The sequence below is a fragment of the Hypanus sabinus genome, unplaced genomic scaffold (assembly GCF_030144855.1).
Source record: "Hypanus sabinus isolate sHypSab1 unplaced genomic scaffold, sHypSab1.hap1 scaffold_432, whole genome shotgun sequence".
Lineage (NCBI taxonomy): Eukaryota > Metazoa > Chordata > Chondrichthyes > Myliobatiformes > Dasyatidae > Hypanus > Hypanus sabinus.
The window spans coordinates 78593-94584 of NW_026781309.1; the positions used below are offsets into that span (position 1 = coordinate 78593).

General features: G+C 44.8%; 1 protein-coding gene across 5 annotated transcripts in view; it reads right to left on the minus strand.

Moving 5' to 3' along the window:
- The window catches only part of LOC132388923 (zinc finger protein 239-like), a 49439-nt gene extending 39080 nt beyond the window's left edge, over positions 1-10359 (minus strand). For 3 of the 5 annotated variants that reach the window (XM_059961329.1, XM_059961328.1, XM_059961326.1), the window contains exons 1-2: positions 9761-10090; positions 9159-9326 (exon numbers count right to left, since the gene is read on the minus strand). The gene's annotated coding sequence lies outside the window, so the exon portion shown is untranslated. Of the gene's footprint in view, positions 1-9158; positions 9327-9760; positions 10111-10283 lie in introns of those variants that run through there. The other 2 variants (XR_009510367.1, XM_059961327.1) reach the window with 2 other exon arrangements.
- Between the last annotated feature and the right edge of the window lie 5633 nt (positions 10360-15992).

The window sequence follows — 15992 nt, forward strand, 5'->3', positions numbered from 1 at the left end:
TCCAGTACCTCACCTGTCACTAAGGATGATTTAAATATCTGTGCTTGGGCCCCTACAACTTCTGCACTTGTCTTCCACAGGGTCCGAGGGAACAATTTGTCAGGCACTGGGGATATATTTCTGGTAATTTTCCTTCATACGGCAACAAGATTACCTCTGTAATCTGTACAGTGTCCATGAAGCTGATGCTACTTTGCCTCACATCTACAGACTCTGTGTCAATCTCCTGAGTAAATACGAATGCAGAAAAAATCTCCCCAATCTATTTTGTCTCCTCATATGGATTACCCTTCTGATCTTGCAAAGGATTAATTTTTTCCCTTGCAATTTTTTGCACTTAACATATCTGCAGAATCCATGCCTTCTTTCATCAGTGTTCACTTGAATTTCCTGTATCTCATAAGTAGCCCATTTGTTCCTATCTGCCTGTATGCACCTCCTTTTTATTGATCTGGGAGTGATCAAAACACTATCAAAACAAAGGGATGATACAGCTGCATGTTGGGGGGTGGGGGTAAGTGGGGTTAAACTAAATTTGCAGGGGGAATGGATGCCTGAATAACAGAACAGATAGTGGAGGGGTTTTGAAGACAGGTGTTGTTCAGAACTCAGACAAAGTCAGGAATGAAAAACATTGAGCATGATGCAGTGAATATGCTGAGCCCTGTATATCTCAATGCAAGGTGCATGATAGGAAAGGTGGATGTGTTCAGGGAATGGATCAACACATGGAATTAAGACACTAGGATCTGGCAACTGTGGACTGGGACAGGCTGCTTTATGGCAAAGGTGTGCTTGGTCAGTGGGAGGCCTTCAAAGTGAAATTTTGAAAGTACAAAGTTGGTATGTGTTTGTCAGAATAAAAGGTAAAGATAGAAACTGCAGGGAACCTTGGATTTCAAGATATATTGAGACACTGGTGAAGCACAAAATGGAGTTGCATAACAGGGATCGGCAGGCAGGTTCTTTTGAAGTGTAAAAAATACAAGAGAACACATAAGAGATAAATCAGGATGGCTAAGAGAAGACATGAGGTTGCCCTTGCAGAAAAGATTAATCATCAAGGACTCCAGGGATAGATTAAGAGCAAAAGGATTGTAAGGCACAAAGTTGGTTCACTGTAAGACCAGAATGGCAATCCACGTATGGAACCAAAGCAGATGGGGGAGATCTTAAATATGTTTTCATCTCTATTTACTCAGGAGATAGACAAAGGTTCTATTGGAGTGTGAAAAAGCCACATTAAAATCATGGACACTGTACAGATTAAAGAAGAGATGTTATTTCACTGTTCAACATAGAACATTGAGCATTGAAATCTACATCATATTCCAGGCCATTCAGCCTACAACATTGTGCCAACCACGTAACTTACTCTAGAAACTGCCTAGAATTTCCCTAGCAAATAGCCCTCTATTTTTCTAAGCTCCATGTGCCTATCTAAGAGGCTGTTAAAACACCCTATTGTATCTGCCTCAACCACCGCTGCTGGCAGTGGATTACACGCACGCACTATTTTCTAGGTAAAAAATTTACCCTTGCCATCCCCTCGGTAGCTATTTCCAAGCACCTTAAAGCTATGCCCTCTCGTGTTAGCCATTTCAACCCTGGGGCAAAAACCTCTGACTATCCACACGATCAATGCCCTTCATCACTTTATAAACCTAAAAAAGTCTCTGAGCATTAGAAAGTAAGTTTGCTTTGAGGATCTGTTAGAATTATGAGGGTATAGATAGGGTAAATGCAAACAGCTTTTTCCGCTGAGGTTGGGTAGGATGACAACCAGAGGTCATGGGTAAGTGGGGAAGGTGAAAATTTAACGGTACCATTTGGGAAAGCTCTCTAATGAAATGGTCATGAGAGTGTAGAATGAGATGCCAGCAAAAGTGGTGAATATAAGCCCGGTTTCAACAATAAGAGAAGTTTGATAGGTACTTGGATGGTAGGGGCATGAAGGGTGATTGTCCCAGTGTAGGGAGTTGAATTAGACAGCTTAAATGTGTTCTCGGCATTGACTAGGTGGGCCAAATAGCCTGTTTCTCTACTGAACTTCTCCATGTTTCTATGACAGAGAAGCTGGCAAAACTTGTAAGGGGAAAGGTAGCAGTGACAACAGAGCAGCAATGGCTGGAGTTTCTGGGAGCAATTCGGCAGCTGAGTGATCAATGCAGCCCAATGAAGTGGAAGCATAGGAAAGGCAGGAGAACACAACCATGGCTAAAATGAGAAGCCAAAGCAACATAAAAACCAAAGAGAGAGCAAACAACCAAGAGCAAAAACTATTGGGAAGCTTTTAGAAACCAACAGAAGATGACAAAAAAAAAAGTTAGATGAGCTCGCATGGATTTATGATTTGTAGTCATTAATGAGTCTTGGTTGCACTCAACAGTCTGAGGCATTCAGAAGAATAAAATATCCGGGGCCTCAATATCTCTTGAAAACCAAGTTTCCCTGCATCAGTTACCTTTCAACTTTTATTTTGACAGACACATACAAACTCAACACCCTCAAAATTTCACTTCTGAAGGCCTCACACTTACCAAGTACTCCTTTGCCAGAAAACAGCCAGTAACAAACCACACTTATCAGATCCTTTCTGATACCATCAAAATTGACCTTTCTCCAATTTAGAACATCAATCCATGGTCCAGACCTCTCTTTTTCCATATTTACTTTTGATTCTCATGGCATTACGATCACTAATTTCTGTCATCAGCCCTGGATCATTTCCTAACAGCTTATTGCACACTTCTACGTTGGGAATCCTACGCACTGATTAAGGGCACATTTGACAAACTTTACCCCATCTAGTCCTTTTACATTATGGGAGTCCTAGTCAATATATGGAAAGTTAAAATCACTTACTGCATCAACCTTTGTTTCTTGGCATGGTCTGCAATCTCTCTAAAAACTTGTTCCTCTAAATCCCTCAGACTATTGGGTGCAACAAAGTCCCAATCATGGCTACAATATCATAATTCCCTGCCCTGAGCTCATCTGGCTTTCCTACGATGCTTCTTGCTTTATGATATACACAGCTCAGCACACTCATCGCACCATGCTCAGCCATTTGATTGCTGATTCCATCTGAGGACTGAACAACATCTGACCAAGCCTTTAAAGGCGGGAATCTGTCCCCCCAGTTTAACTCCCTACTGCTCCAATACTTACCAACTAAGTTAGCCAACATGATTAAAACAAATAACATGGATGGTCTGACAATGACCAAAATCGAATGTGACGAGCTTTAACATATTGTTGGGACCTGACTTTCAAATCCCAATCAACCCTGAAGGGAACTAATATTAACGGTGTAGATGTTCAGTGGGAAGAAGGACACAAGAGGGCGATATCTGGGGATCAGAAATGGGAAGAAAAACCTACCAAGAGACAGGTGGGGACAACAACCCGTTTTCAAATTAACAAGCTAGGATGCTTCCTGCCGTGAGTACCATCCCTCAGGAAGAGCCCAACGGAACATTGCAAGTTGCTGGAATTCCAATTCCGTTTATGATTGATATGCCGGCAACCACAGCCACTCTCAATCAGGAAGTAATATCGGAAAATGGATTCCAGCTATCAAACACTACAATCACTCTGTCTGGGTTCGAAGGCACGGAACGCACGTATTCACATACACAGCCACTGCAGGTGGAATTCCAGGGGGATTGAGTAAAGCCAGTATTATTTGCCCCTCTAGGGACAAAGTTCCCAGTCACGTTAGAGCAGTTAAAGGAAGAGAGAACATTGTACTACTGGCCGAAGTTCCGGATTTCCTTTGGTGACAAACAGGACAGGTGGTTCCCCATACACCATGAGGGTTTGCCTTGGGTTCAAGCCAAAGAGCCTAGGGTTCCTTGCCTACACCCTGATGAAACAAGCCTCCAGCACCGAGGGAGGCTGGCCAGACTTGGCCGCATGCCAACTCTGATACTGGAAGGACTCAGGTGAAGACAGGACATCTGGTAAGACACTCTTTTAATATTGACTGAACCCAAGAGGCTGTACCCCATCTTTGCACAATTTCAGGCCATGAAATTGGCCTTGCTTGTTAATTTCTAAAACTGCCCCCCATCTGGATCACCATGAAAAGAGGACAGAGATTCCCATCCATTCTGCTATATCCCCTCAAGCCCGAGGCAAAGTTTTATGAGAATGGAAGCCCTTTTGTGGATCCAGCAGGGAAACAATATTCTGGTGATGCGATAGTAACTGACAGTAAAGTAATTGAGCGGGATTCTTTTGAAACAGCCGTCTCATCCAGAAGCCTGAGCTGTTTGCTCTGACTTGTGCCTGTATCCGAACAACAGATAAAAGTGAGAACAATTACACGGACTCCCGTTATGCATTTGGAGATGTACATGACTACCGGGCTCTCTGGGAACATGGGGATTCCTGACTTGCTCTGGCCACCCCATTAGTAATGCCACCTTTGTAAACAACTTACTCACTGCTCCGCAGCTACCTTGAGTTCTGGCCATTATTAATGTGCGGCCCACACCCGCATGTCCAAACAGGTCACTAAACCCAATGCTTTAGCAGATTACACAGCGAAAAGTGCTGCACAATCCTCGATAGTTGTAGTCTCCTCGGGTTCCCATCAAGCAATCCTCCATGACTCAGGCAGAACAAGTTTGCCAGACATGCGAGAGTTACGTACTTCTCAGGGGGACACCTGTGAGGAGGAGTGCAAGCTGTGGTCCCAGATGGGGTGCCAGAAAGACCCCGACCCAGGTTTTTGGATCACCACAGTGGGACAGGTTTGTGTTCCTACACAGTTTTCACCTATATTGGTCAATTATGTACACACCTGGAAAAGGAGGGATTGGTTGCTAACCTGCACCCTGCACACCGGGTACGACTCCCTTGACCATGTTCGTGTCTACAAGTTGATGTTACTGAATTGCCTAGAGTACATTGCTATAGATACTGCTTAGTTATTATAGATGCATTTCATAGATGGATTGAAGCTATTCCAACTACCAATAATACTGTTATGACTGCTGTGAAGGTATTATTACGGGATATAATTCCCAGGTACGGCCTGCCAGAGATGCTGAGCTCTGACAATGGCCCACACTTCGTGGCGAAAGCAAGCGAAGGGGTGTGTAACAAACTAGCTATCAAGCAACAATTCCACTCTGTACACCACCCACGGGCCGCTGGCTTATTGTAAAGTGTCAATGGCGCTCTGAAGAGTAAGTTGGCCAAACTAACAGCGGAGACTGGACTCACTTGGTTGAAGGTCCTACTGTTAGACCTATTCCACATGAGGGTCACCCCACAGGGGAAATCAGTGTTGTCACCAGCTGAAATCATTTATGGACGGCCCATGAGGACACCCTGTGGACCAAGACCTTGTGCACCATTGTTCTCAGAAAGTCTACCAGGTAAATTGGATATGCATACCCTAGGGGAAGAGATGGGGAAATGCATATGCCAACTAAACAAACTTTTCCAAGCATTACATTCACAGGTACGATTGGCTTACAAGGAAGAGAACTACCACGCAGAGAGGAGTGACTATCCCACCCAAGAACCTGGGAATTTTGACCTGACCAAGAACTGGGATTGAGGGAAACTCAGAACTCGGTGGAGAGGAGCATATTAGGTGTTACTGACCACTCCACGGCTCTGAGACTGAAGGGGCAATCTCGGTGGATATATCGAACAGACTACAAACGTGTTACTGAAGGAACTGAGTAGAAGGGCTCTCTCGGAATAAAGGAAAATGTATTGGTTGATAGTGGTGTGTCGAACCTCGAGGTTTCTTGCCATGGACTGTCATTTTAAGAGAGAGTGCCTGAGTGACATCATCCGCCAGCTTTCTCGGCTGCTGTTTTATTCTTACTGAGGGAGAGGGAGGGGTGGAACTATTTGACTCTGCAGCGTGTTTACACTTGCTCACAGCTTGTGTTTACATAGCTTGCAGTTTGCTTTATTTAAGCAAGGACAGTCAGAGACGGACAGTCAGACGGAGAGAAAGAAAGAGGATGGAAGGTTCGAAACAAAGGACCTAGTGGCCGAAGTTCGCTGTTTGAACCCTCCTGTGCCCACAGAACAATACTGAATGTGTGATTGTCACTTTGTTTGATCCACTGGAGTGGATCTTTATGTTTGGCAGTGTCCTGTGAAGACCACTTGTGCCAACCCTTGCCTGGGGGTGGTAACTCACTGGTACAGGGTACCCCGTGACAAATCACTGTTGGTGATAATTCCTATAATCCATATGGGGATTTTGATGGAGTATCCCGTGGCTACAACTTTTGTTAACCCTTAACTGGATTTGGGTGCGTTATCTGGTGACCACTTGTGAGAAAGTTATTCTGTGGAAATCACTGTCGGTAATACTTTGTGTGTTGGATCTGGATTGAGAGTACCTTGTGGAATCTACCTGTGTGTTAACCCTTGCCTGGGTGGTAGTTCCCTTTGAAGACGGTACCCCTGTTATCAGCTAGTTTTGGTGATAATTCAAATGTGGATTTGGAACGAAGACGGATAAGATCTTCGGCGACTGTTATCCTGTTTTATCACCGTGGAACTTGTGGAATTGGAAGCAATTGCCTACTCTCGACATTCACCTTGGATTACAAATATCTCTCTTTCATCATTTATTCGGGGGATGAGCTGAACTTTCATACTTTACCATCTTCAGACTCTAAGCTTGGTATTCCCTGAGCTCAATGGTTTGGGAGTTATATTTACACATATGTATACACATAACACTGTTAACCATAGAACACTACAGCACAGTACAGGCCCTTCAGCCCTTCATGTTGTGCCGACCCATATAACCCTTAAAAAATATACTAAATCCACACTACCACATAACCCTCTATTTTTCTTTCATCCATGTGCCTGTCCAAGAGGCTCTTAAATAGCCCTAATGTTATAGCCTCCAACACCATCCCTGGCAAGTCATTCCAGGCACCCACAACCCTCTGTGTAAAAAAACTTACCACTGATGTCTCCCCTAGACTTCCCTCCCTTAATTTTGTACATATGCCCTCTGGTGTTTGCTATTGCTGCCCTGGGAAACAGAGACTGACTATCCACCCTGTCTATGCTTCTCATAATCTTGTAGACCTCTATCAAGTCCCCTCTCATTCTTCTACTCTCCAAAGTGAAAAGTCCCAGCTCTGCTAACCTTGATTCATATGACTTGTTCTCCAAACCAGGCAACATCCTGGTAAATCTCCTCTGCACCCTCTCCATAGCATCCACCTCCTTCCTATAATGAGGTGACCAGAACTGAACGTAATACTCTTAAAGTGCAGTCTCACCAGAGATTTGTAGAGTTGCAACATGACCTCTCTACTCTTGAACTCAATCCCCCTGTTAATGAAGCCTAGCATACCATAGGTCTTCTTAACCACCGTATCAACCTGTGCAGCAACCTTGAGGGATGTATGGATTTGAACCCAAAGGTCCCTTTTGATTGTTTTGATTAAGTTGTTATAGTATAAGTAGATACAAATAAAGATAGTGGTGTTAATATCAAAACCAGACTCCATGTCTGGTCTATAGCTGCTGGTTCAATTAAATTGTTACAGGTATGTAACACTGGTATTCGTGTTTATGTCTTTGAGAGGGATCACCCCAGCATCCAGGGTCCCCATGTTAACACATTTCTGTATCTCTGTCACACCGATGCCGAACAGGTAGTACTAGGGGCCTGCTGGGTTTGTGCCGAAATTCTGCAGCATAGTAAAACTATGACTCCAATGTCAGTAATCCTGCTCAACCAGAGTGAGGAACTCTCAGGCTGGGCTTTCACAAATAACGCCAGGGGAAGAGAGATGAGGAACTGGGGTCCAGTCAGAGATGACTGTGGCTGTCAGTATTCTGAGGGATGGTATCTCAGGCTCCCACCAAACACAACTTCCTAGACTGGGAAACATGCATCCTGACCATACTTGCAGGTGCCCAGCAGCGGAGAGGAACAACTGAGACTGAGTGATTTTGGATGATCCCTTTTCTCTCCTATGGAGTAGCCAGGAATCCACCAAAGATAATCAATTTGGCTACAGCACTTGAGGAGCTGGCCACAATACTGCAGGGGCTCTGACAGAAACACAGGCCCAAGAAAACAGACAATTCCACTGAAACGAGTGCAATCCAGCAAACAGTCGTACAGAATCATTTGGCTTTAGATTTTATCCTCACTGAGAAAGGGGGAACCTGTGCTATTAGTGACATAGAATGCTGCACCTATATCCCTGATGAGTCTACCAACATTACATCCCTTTCCGAGCACACTGCCAGGGAGATTGATTGCATCAAGAAAGTAGGGCAGGATTTACACAGGTTCACCGAAGGGTCGAAATGTTAGTATTTGAAGGCCTGTTTGGTAATATGTGAGGCATGATATTGCATTATGGCTTAATAGTTGTGCACATCATTGTTATATTTAATGTTGTGCACTGTTTTTATCCATTGATAAGTCAATGTTGTACACGGTTGCTTTCTCTGTGAAAAAATTACTGCTTGATCATGTAATGATCAAAAGGAGGGAGTGGTGAACTATGTAAAAGGGTTAACACTTCCTTAAACAATAGCCGCCTGTTCTTCTGAAAGACATTGCTGATGATCAGCCAAAGTACTAAGCCTTGCTGAGCCATATTTCTTCTTGAGGGTAGCTAGCTAGGGTTTCTGGATGTTTATCTGAATTGTGCACTCATGCGTAGAGATAGGACAGCTTCAATCTGTCCTGTGTGTGTAAGCCGTTATGACTATTTTGTAATTTATCTTAAGGGGCTGTAATATAGTAAATAACCAGCCTGCCTTGTGTGGTGGGTATCTGGGTACCTGTGGTGTAAGGGGAATTGTTAGTCAGTTAGTGGATTGGGCGGGAACAGTCACAGACTGTTCCTGTTTGAACGACTAACTGAGTAAGTCCCTGGTGCTTGGAGTAAAGAGTTTGTATTTATATGGTCTTTGAGTGACTTTTTCCAGATTCGACTTCCACAGAATGGCAGTGGTTTTAAAGGGCTGGGCTGCTGGAAGCACATTACCAGACCTGGAGTGATTGCAACTGGATCTGACAGAGGCATAACTGGTTCTTCTGGGCACATTCAGTCTCCCTCCAACTATTTCTCACCTTCCTTTGTACAGGTATGTAATGTCTAAAGGACTGTGTTTGAGTAAATGAGACTCACCAAACTTTCTCCTGACTGAATCACTGGAATCTCCGAGTCAGATGGATTCTCTTCAGTTGATGCTCTCAATCCTCGGGCTGGTTCACTTGTTGATGTTCCCTCATCTTCAGTCGTGGTTTGCTTCCAGTTGGGTTTTTTATACCAATAAATCTCTCACCGCAGGTCTAACTTTAACATGAAAAATAATGAAGCACATTGACAATAGTAAGGAGAACCAAACATTTCTGCTTAATGCTACTAAGAGCAAAACTCATTGAAATTTAAATGTTGAATATAATGATCTCAGTGAACAATCTTTTATTGTCCCTCACACTTCACAAAAAGATATGGGAGAAGAAGGAGCCAATATTCAGTCATGGTAAGACATAAGACACAGGAACAAAATTAGTTGATTCGATCAATCTGGTTTGCCCACCATTCAACCATGGCTGATTTTCATTCCAATACCATATTCCTGCCTTCCTCCTGTAACCCTGAAGCTACTTAGCAATCATCAATATATTAATCTCTGTCATAAACATAACCAAATGGCAGCCTCAACTACCCTCTGCAGCAACAAATTCCACAGATCAGACATCCTTTGGCTGAAGAAATTTTCTCACCTCAATTTTAAAGGGAAGCGTCTTTATTCTGAGCCTATGCTGTCAGATCACAGACTCTCCGTCTAATGGAAACATCCTCTCCATGTCCACTGTATCCAGGCTTTCCAGCATTCGGTAGGTTTACTTAACCATACATCCCTCCACAAACCCCACTGTCCCTCTGAACTCCATTGAGCACAGGTCCACAACCATCAAATGCTCCTCATACATAAAGCCGATCATTCCTGAGATTATTCTTGTAAACCTTGTTCGCAACACACCACGTGATCGTGAGTCACAAAGCGGAGGGCGGGGCCGATCTGCGGCGCACAGTCTCACGTGACCTGTTGGCGGGCCTCCCCTTTCAGTGCTGAGAAAATAGACAGCCTGGGCTCATGGTTTGGATCGCTTAATGCAGATTCCGTGAAGCCGATACATTTCTGACAAGCCCAGATAACTGGGTACTAAATGAGTAATAGGCCCTCATTTCGGGGCTCAAGGCCAGCATTGGATCTCCCCGCCCGGGATCGGTCTCAATACTCACCGATTCTTCTGCCCCCAGACAGTGATCCCAAATCCGCAGAACGCAACCCACCTGGAGACTGTGAGCATGTGCAAAGATATAGGCGCATCATCCGGAGGGCGGGGCCTCGGAAGCGACGCAGAGTTGCAGCTCATCTGTGGTTAAATGGGAGGGGCAAATCGGATCACGTGACTCCTCCTCGCGCGCGCGCGCGCGCTCTCTCTCTCTCTCTCTCCACCCACCCCCCCACCCCCTTCCCGGGGCAGTGACTCCAGCTGTCCATTACTCTTTGGAAAGAAGCAAACATGCCACTCACATCTCCTCTCACCCTAAATGTATTAGACATTTCACCCCCAGGAAAAATATATCGTCTGTCCACTCTATTTATTCCTCTCGTAATCTTATAAATGTCCAGTCTCACCCCAGCCTGCGCCGCTCTGGAGTAAACAACACAAGTTTGTGCAACCTCTCGTTACAGCTCATGCCCTCTAATCCAGGCAATATCCTGGTAACCCGCTTCTGCGCCCTCTCCAAAGCCCCGACATCCTTGTGAGAATGGGGGCGACCAGAACTGTATGAAATACTTCAGATGTGGTCTTAAAACTGTGTTACGAACTGTTACGTTTTAGAGACGAACCAGCAGCAATAGAGTTCACACTGGAGTCTGGTTTTGATGTTTAAACCACTCTCTTTATTAGTATCTACTTATAGTAACAACGAAATAAAGGAAAGGTAACAGTGTTATGTGTGTATATGTGTAACTATAACTCTAAACTATCGAGCCTGAGGGAACAAAGAGAGTCTTGAGATGGTAAAGTAGGAAAGTTCAGTCATCCCCGGAATAAATGATGGCAGAGAGATATTTGTGTTCCACGGTGAAACGTAGAGAAAAGGCCGTTACTTCGACATAACCGTCATCGAACATTTTATCCGTTGAATCTGTCCATATACGAGTTATCAGCGAAAGTGACCTGTCACAGGAATACCGTCTACCAGGGGTTACCGTACAACATACCCAAGCAAGGGTTAACACAAGGGACAACCATACACGTTCGTTGTGGTTCTGTGCACCAATGATCAACCCACTCTTCTGGGCATAGGAGAGTTCCAAGCCACAGCTGCAACAAACTGAAGCTATCAGCTTTTCCAGTCTCTCCTTCTCTCTTTAGACTGGCCGACTGCCTGTCTGCAGATCTCTCTCTCTCTCTCTCTCTCTCTCTCTCTCATGGTTAATCCACAGTCAGCGCCGTCAGCCTGTGACTGACGACATAGTCCCGCCTCCTCACGCTGGCGCTCTTAAAGAAACAGTTACGACCGCAGGCTCGTAACGGCTGCAACACAACTTCCCGACTTTTGAACTCAATGCTTCAACTTATGACAACCACGCCATTTGCCTTCTGAACCACCCGATCAATCTGTGCAGTCTCTTTCAGGGAGCGTTGAACTTGGAGTCTGAGATCCCTCTGATCATCAACAGAGTTCAGGATTTTGCATTTAACAGTGTACTCATTGTCTCATACATTCCACCTACCGAGCTTCCGAGATTATCATCACTAATCAAATCTCACTGAGATTTCTCAGGTCCTGTTGAATTTATTGCCAAGTGCACAAGTACGGGAAGGTACAGGTAGAGAATCACTGACTTGTGGCAGCATCACAGGCAAGTACATTCAGATAACACACGGAACAAACAATGATACGATTCTCTGTCAGTAACAATCTATTATCTATAAATATGTCATTATGCGTATTTTAAATACAATACGTTCTGTCATATTCAATATTAAAATGTGCAATAACGGACTTGGAAATGTTGAATTTGGTCCCTGTTTCCATTCCTCCTGTAATCCACCACCAGCTCCTTTGTTTTTGTCACAATGAGGGAGAGATTGTTATCTTGACACCACTGTGTCGGGGTGATGACTTCTTCTCTGTGGGCTGTCTCGTTATTATTTGAGATTAGGCCAGTCAGTGCAGTGTCCTCACATATTTAATAAACTGATTGGAGCTGTGGGTGGCGACACAAGTCATGGATATACAGAGAGTAAAGGAGGGGGCAAGGAGACACCCCTGTGGGGTATGTGTGCTGAGGGTCAGAGAGACAGAGGTGAGGGAGCCCATTCTCGCGATCTGACAGGAAGTCCAGGATCCAGCTGCACAAGACAGGGTGAAGGCCGAGGTCTCTGAGCTTCTTGTCGATACGTCACGCCTTCGTATGGCTACTGCTCTGCCCATGACTGCAAGGAACTGCAGAGAACTTTGGTGCGCAGAGAACATCAGAGAAACAAGCCTCCCCTCAATGGACTCTTCCTACACTTCCCCTGCCTCGGAAAAGCAGGCCATGTACTCAATGATCCTCACAACCTGGACATTCTTGCTGCAAACCCGCTCCCCCATCGGGGAAGAGACACAAAAGCCTTAAAGCGTGTACCACCAGGCTCAATGTCGGCTTCCTGTCTGTGGTTATAATCCAAATGAATGGTCTTCAGTCCGATAAAATGGACTTAACCTCACAATGTAACTCGACGTGACCCTGCACCAGCTGTCTATCTACACTGCACTTTCTCTGCAGCCATAATGCTTTGTTACAGTTATTGTTTTGTCGTATATCAGCTCAATGTACTGTCGTAATATATTGATCTGTGTGGATGGTACGGCAGGCAAGATTTTCACAGTAGCTCGGTACGTGATAAGAAAAAAACGAATTCCCCATTTTAACTGGGTGGAAATATTAGACAGACTGAGCGTCTGCTTTGGAACCTCAGGAGGAAACTTAACTGAACTGTTGTCATTTCTGAGGAATGCAAATAAATAGAAAAGGCTTCAATCTCGCATTACGATCTGCGGTAACTGGGATCAGGTGACCGGTGATCAGTTTACCACCGACAGATGCCGGGGGGACATAATAATCAGAAAGTCCCTAGTCGCAGCCGTATAAATAAAATGTGATATCAGTAGGTGTGTGGTGCATGACAATACACAACAGGTGCCGGAGTAGGCCATTCGGCCCTTCGAGCCTGCACCGCCAGTCAATGTGACCATGGCTGATTATCCACAATCAGTACCCCGTTCATACCTTATCCCCGTATCCCTTGACTCCGCTATCTTTAAAAGCTCTACTTAACTCTTTCTTGAAGACATCCAGGGAATTGGCCTTCACTGCCTTCTGCAGCAGAGTATTCCATAGATCCACATCCCTGTGGGTGAAAATTTCCTGAACTCCATTCTAAATAGCCTACCGCTTATTCTTAAACTGTGGCCTTTGGTTCCGGACTCCCCCAACATTGGGAACATGTTTCCTGCCTCCAGTGTGTCCAATCCGTAAATAATTTTATCTGTTCCAATCAGATCCCTTCTCATCCTTCTAAGAATGTGAAGAAGATAGACAACCTGAGCAAAGTCACAGACTGATGAAGGGGAGGAATGGTCCATTTTGATACAGAGGGAAGCGGAGAGTTTGATATTGTTCCTGATGCCGGAACTGTAGCCAGTTAGAAGATGAAATCTTGTTCCTCCAAATTGTTTTGAGCTGTGACAGAGTTTTTTTTATCAGAAGACACCATGGAGACTAAAATTATCTGAGTTGAAATGTCCTTCACCCACTGACGTGCTTTGTAACGTTTTAACAGTGTAGAGAAGTCAAAGGATTTGTGTATGGGAATCTCAAACACAACAGCACGTTAGTTCCGCTGTATCTGTCAGTTCGCCAGTACTTGAATGCCACCGATCCTTGAATGTGGAGGCAGAGATGTTGGGGACGACAGCGCCCCACTCGCTGCAAGGAGAGCCCGAACACGTGTCCATGTCCGTGATCTGATTTGATACATTGCCATGACTTGATAGCAGTGTGACGTCATTCACTGACGAAAGGTCTCGGCCCGAACGTTGACTGCTCGTTTCAACGGATGCTGCCCGACCTGCTGAGTTCATCCAGCTTGTTTGTACCTGTTGATGTCATTCACTGGCTCTCATTTTGGAAGGGATTCAGTCGGCCATCGCAGATACACCAGCAGCTTCGCCCTGGGAAGCGGCCGTTCACCTGCTCCGTGTGTGTGAAGAGACTCATTCAGTTAACCCAACTTGTCATGCTCCGGTGAGTTCACAATAAATAGAAGCCACATTTCTGTCCGGAGTGAGCAAAGAGTTTTACTCAATCATCCCGGCTGCTGCAACGCCAACAACTTCACATCAGGGAGGAAGTTCAAATCAGCTCCGTGTTAAATGTTTAACCATCACGGTGACAGAAGGCAGCTGCAGGTTCATGAGGGACTGTTACTGTCAGATTCTGCAGTTCTTGCGACTGCTCATCGCACCCGGGACTGAACCCTGGTCACTGAGCATTGGAGGTTTCTGTTCTGCTGATGTTAGCCTTGAACTAGACTGGTGTTTAATATTGTGGATCCGTGAAAGATAAATCAGTTCTGTATTCACTCCACTGTCTCAGGTAGTTACTGACTTTACCACACTCACAATGTACGCTAGAAAGGCCACTCGGCCTATCTTACCCCTGCCCATGTTTCTGTTCCACATCAGTACATCAAAACCTATCCGTGCCATTCCCCTATCACTCTCCCTGAGATGATAGGTTTCAACTAGTCACCACACAGTGGGATAGGAGATTTCCGTTGAATTTCATAGAAATTAGATATTAACATAGATATTACAGCTGTGCCGACCATGTAAATTACTCTGGTAACTGTCTAGAATTTCCCTACCGCATAGACAGCTATTTTCCTGAGTTCCATTTACCTCTCTAAGAGTCTCTTAAAATACCCTATTGTATCCGCCTCTACCACCGGCGCTGGCAGTGCATTCCACACAGGCACCACTCTTTGTTTAAAAAAACTTAGCTCTGGCATCTCCTCTGTAGGTACTTCCAAGCAGCTTAAACCTATTCCCCCTCGTGTTAGCCGTTTCAGCCCTGGGAAAAAGCCTCTGGCTATCCACACGACCAATGCATCTCATCATCTTATACACCTGCATGAATCTCCTGCATGATTTTCTCCGGGCTGAACAAGACGATGAGCTCAATGTGGTTTTGACGTTCTTCAGGGCTCCGGACGAAGTTGGTTAAACTCCTTCTTCCCCGCTCTTTTCACCAATTTTGGTCATTTTCACCAATTTTAAAGGACTGTGCCTCAGACAGCTGGGTTGTTGGAATTGTTACGTACCAGCAGCAATAGATCACTAATGGAGTCTGGTTTCGATGTTAAATCCACTATCTTTATCAGTATCTATTCCAAATATAAAAGATTAAACGAAATAAACAGAAGTTAACAGCGTTATCGTATATATATATATATATATATGTATGTATGTAGAGCTTCCAAACTATCAAGCTTGGGAAACAATGCTTAAAGTCCTAAAATGGTAAGGTAGAAAAGTTCAGTAATCCACGGAATACGTGAGAGAGCGGAGAGATTTATAAATCCACCCGAACATGTAGAGAGAGGGCAATTACGAAGAATTCCACACACATTCCACGCTGGGTAAACGAAATAACAGTCGCCAAAGATCTTATCCGTTGATTCGTTCCGAAATCCACTTCGAACTATCACCAGGTGACAGTGACAGGAATACCGTCTTCAAGTGGTTACCGTAGAACACCCCGATACCAGGTAAGGGCCAACAAAAGTGATACCACAGTATACTCCAGCAAATTCTCAAATATGGATTATACGAAGTGACAGTCACACATCCGTTGTGCACGGCGTGCCGATCATGAACCCG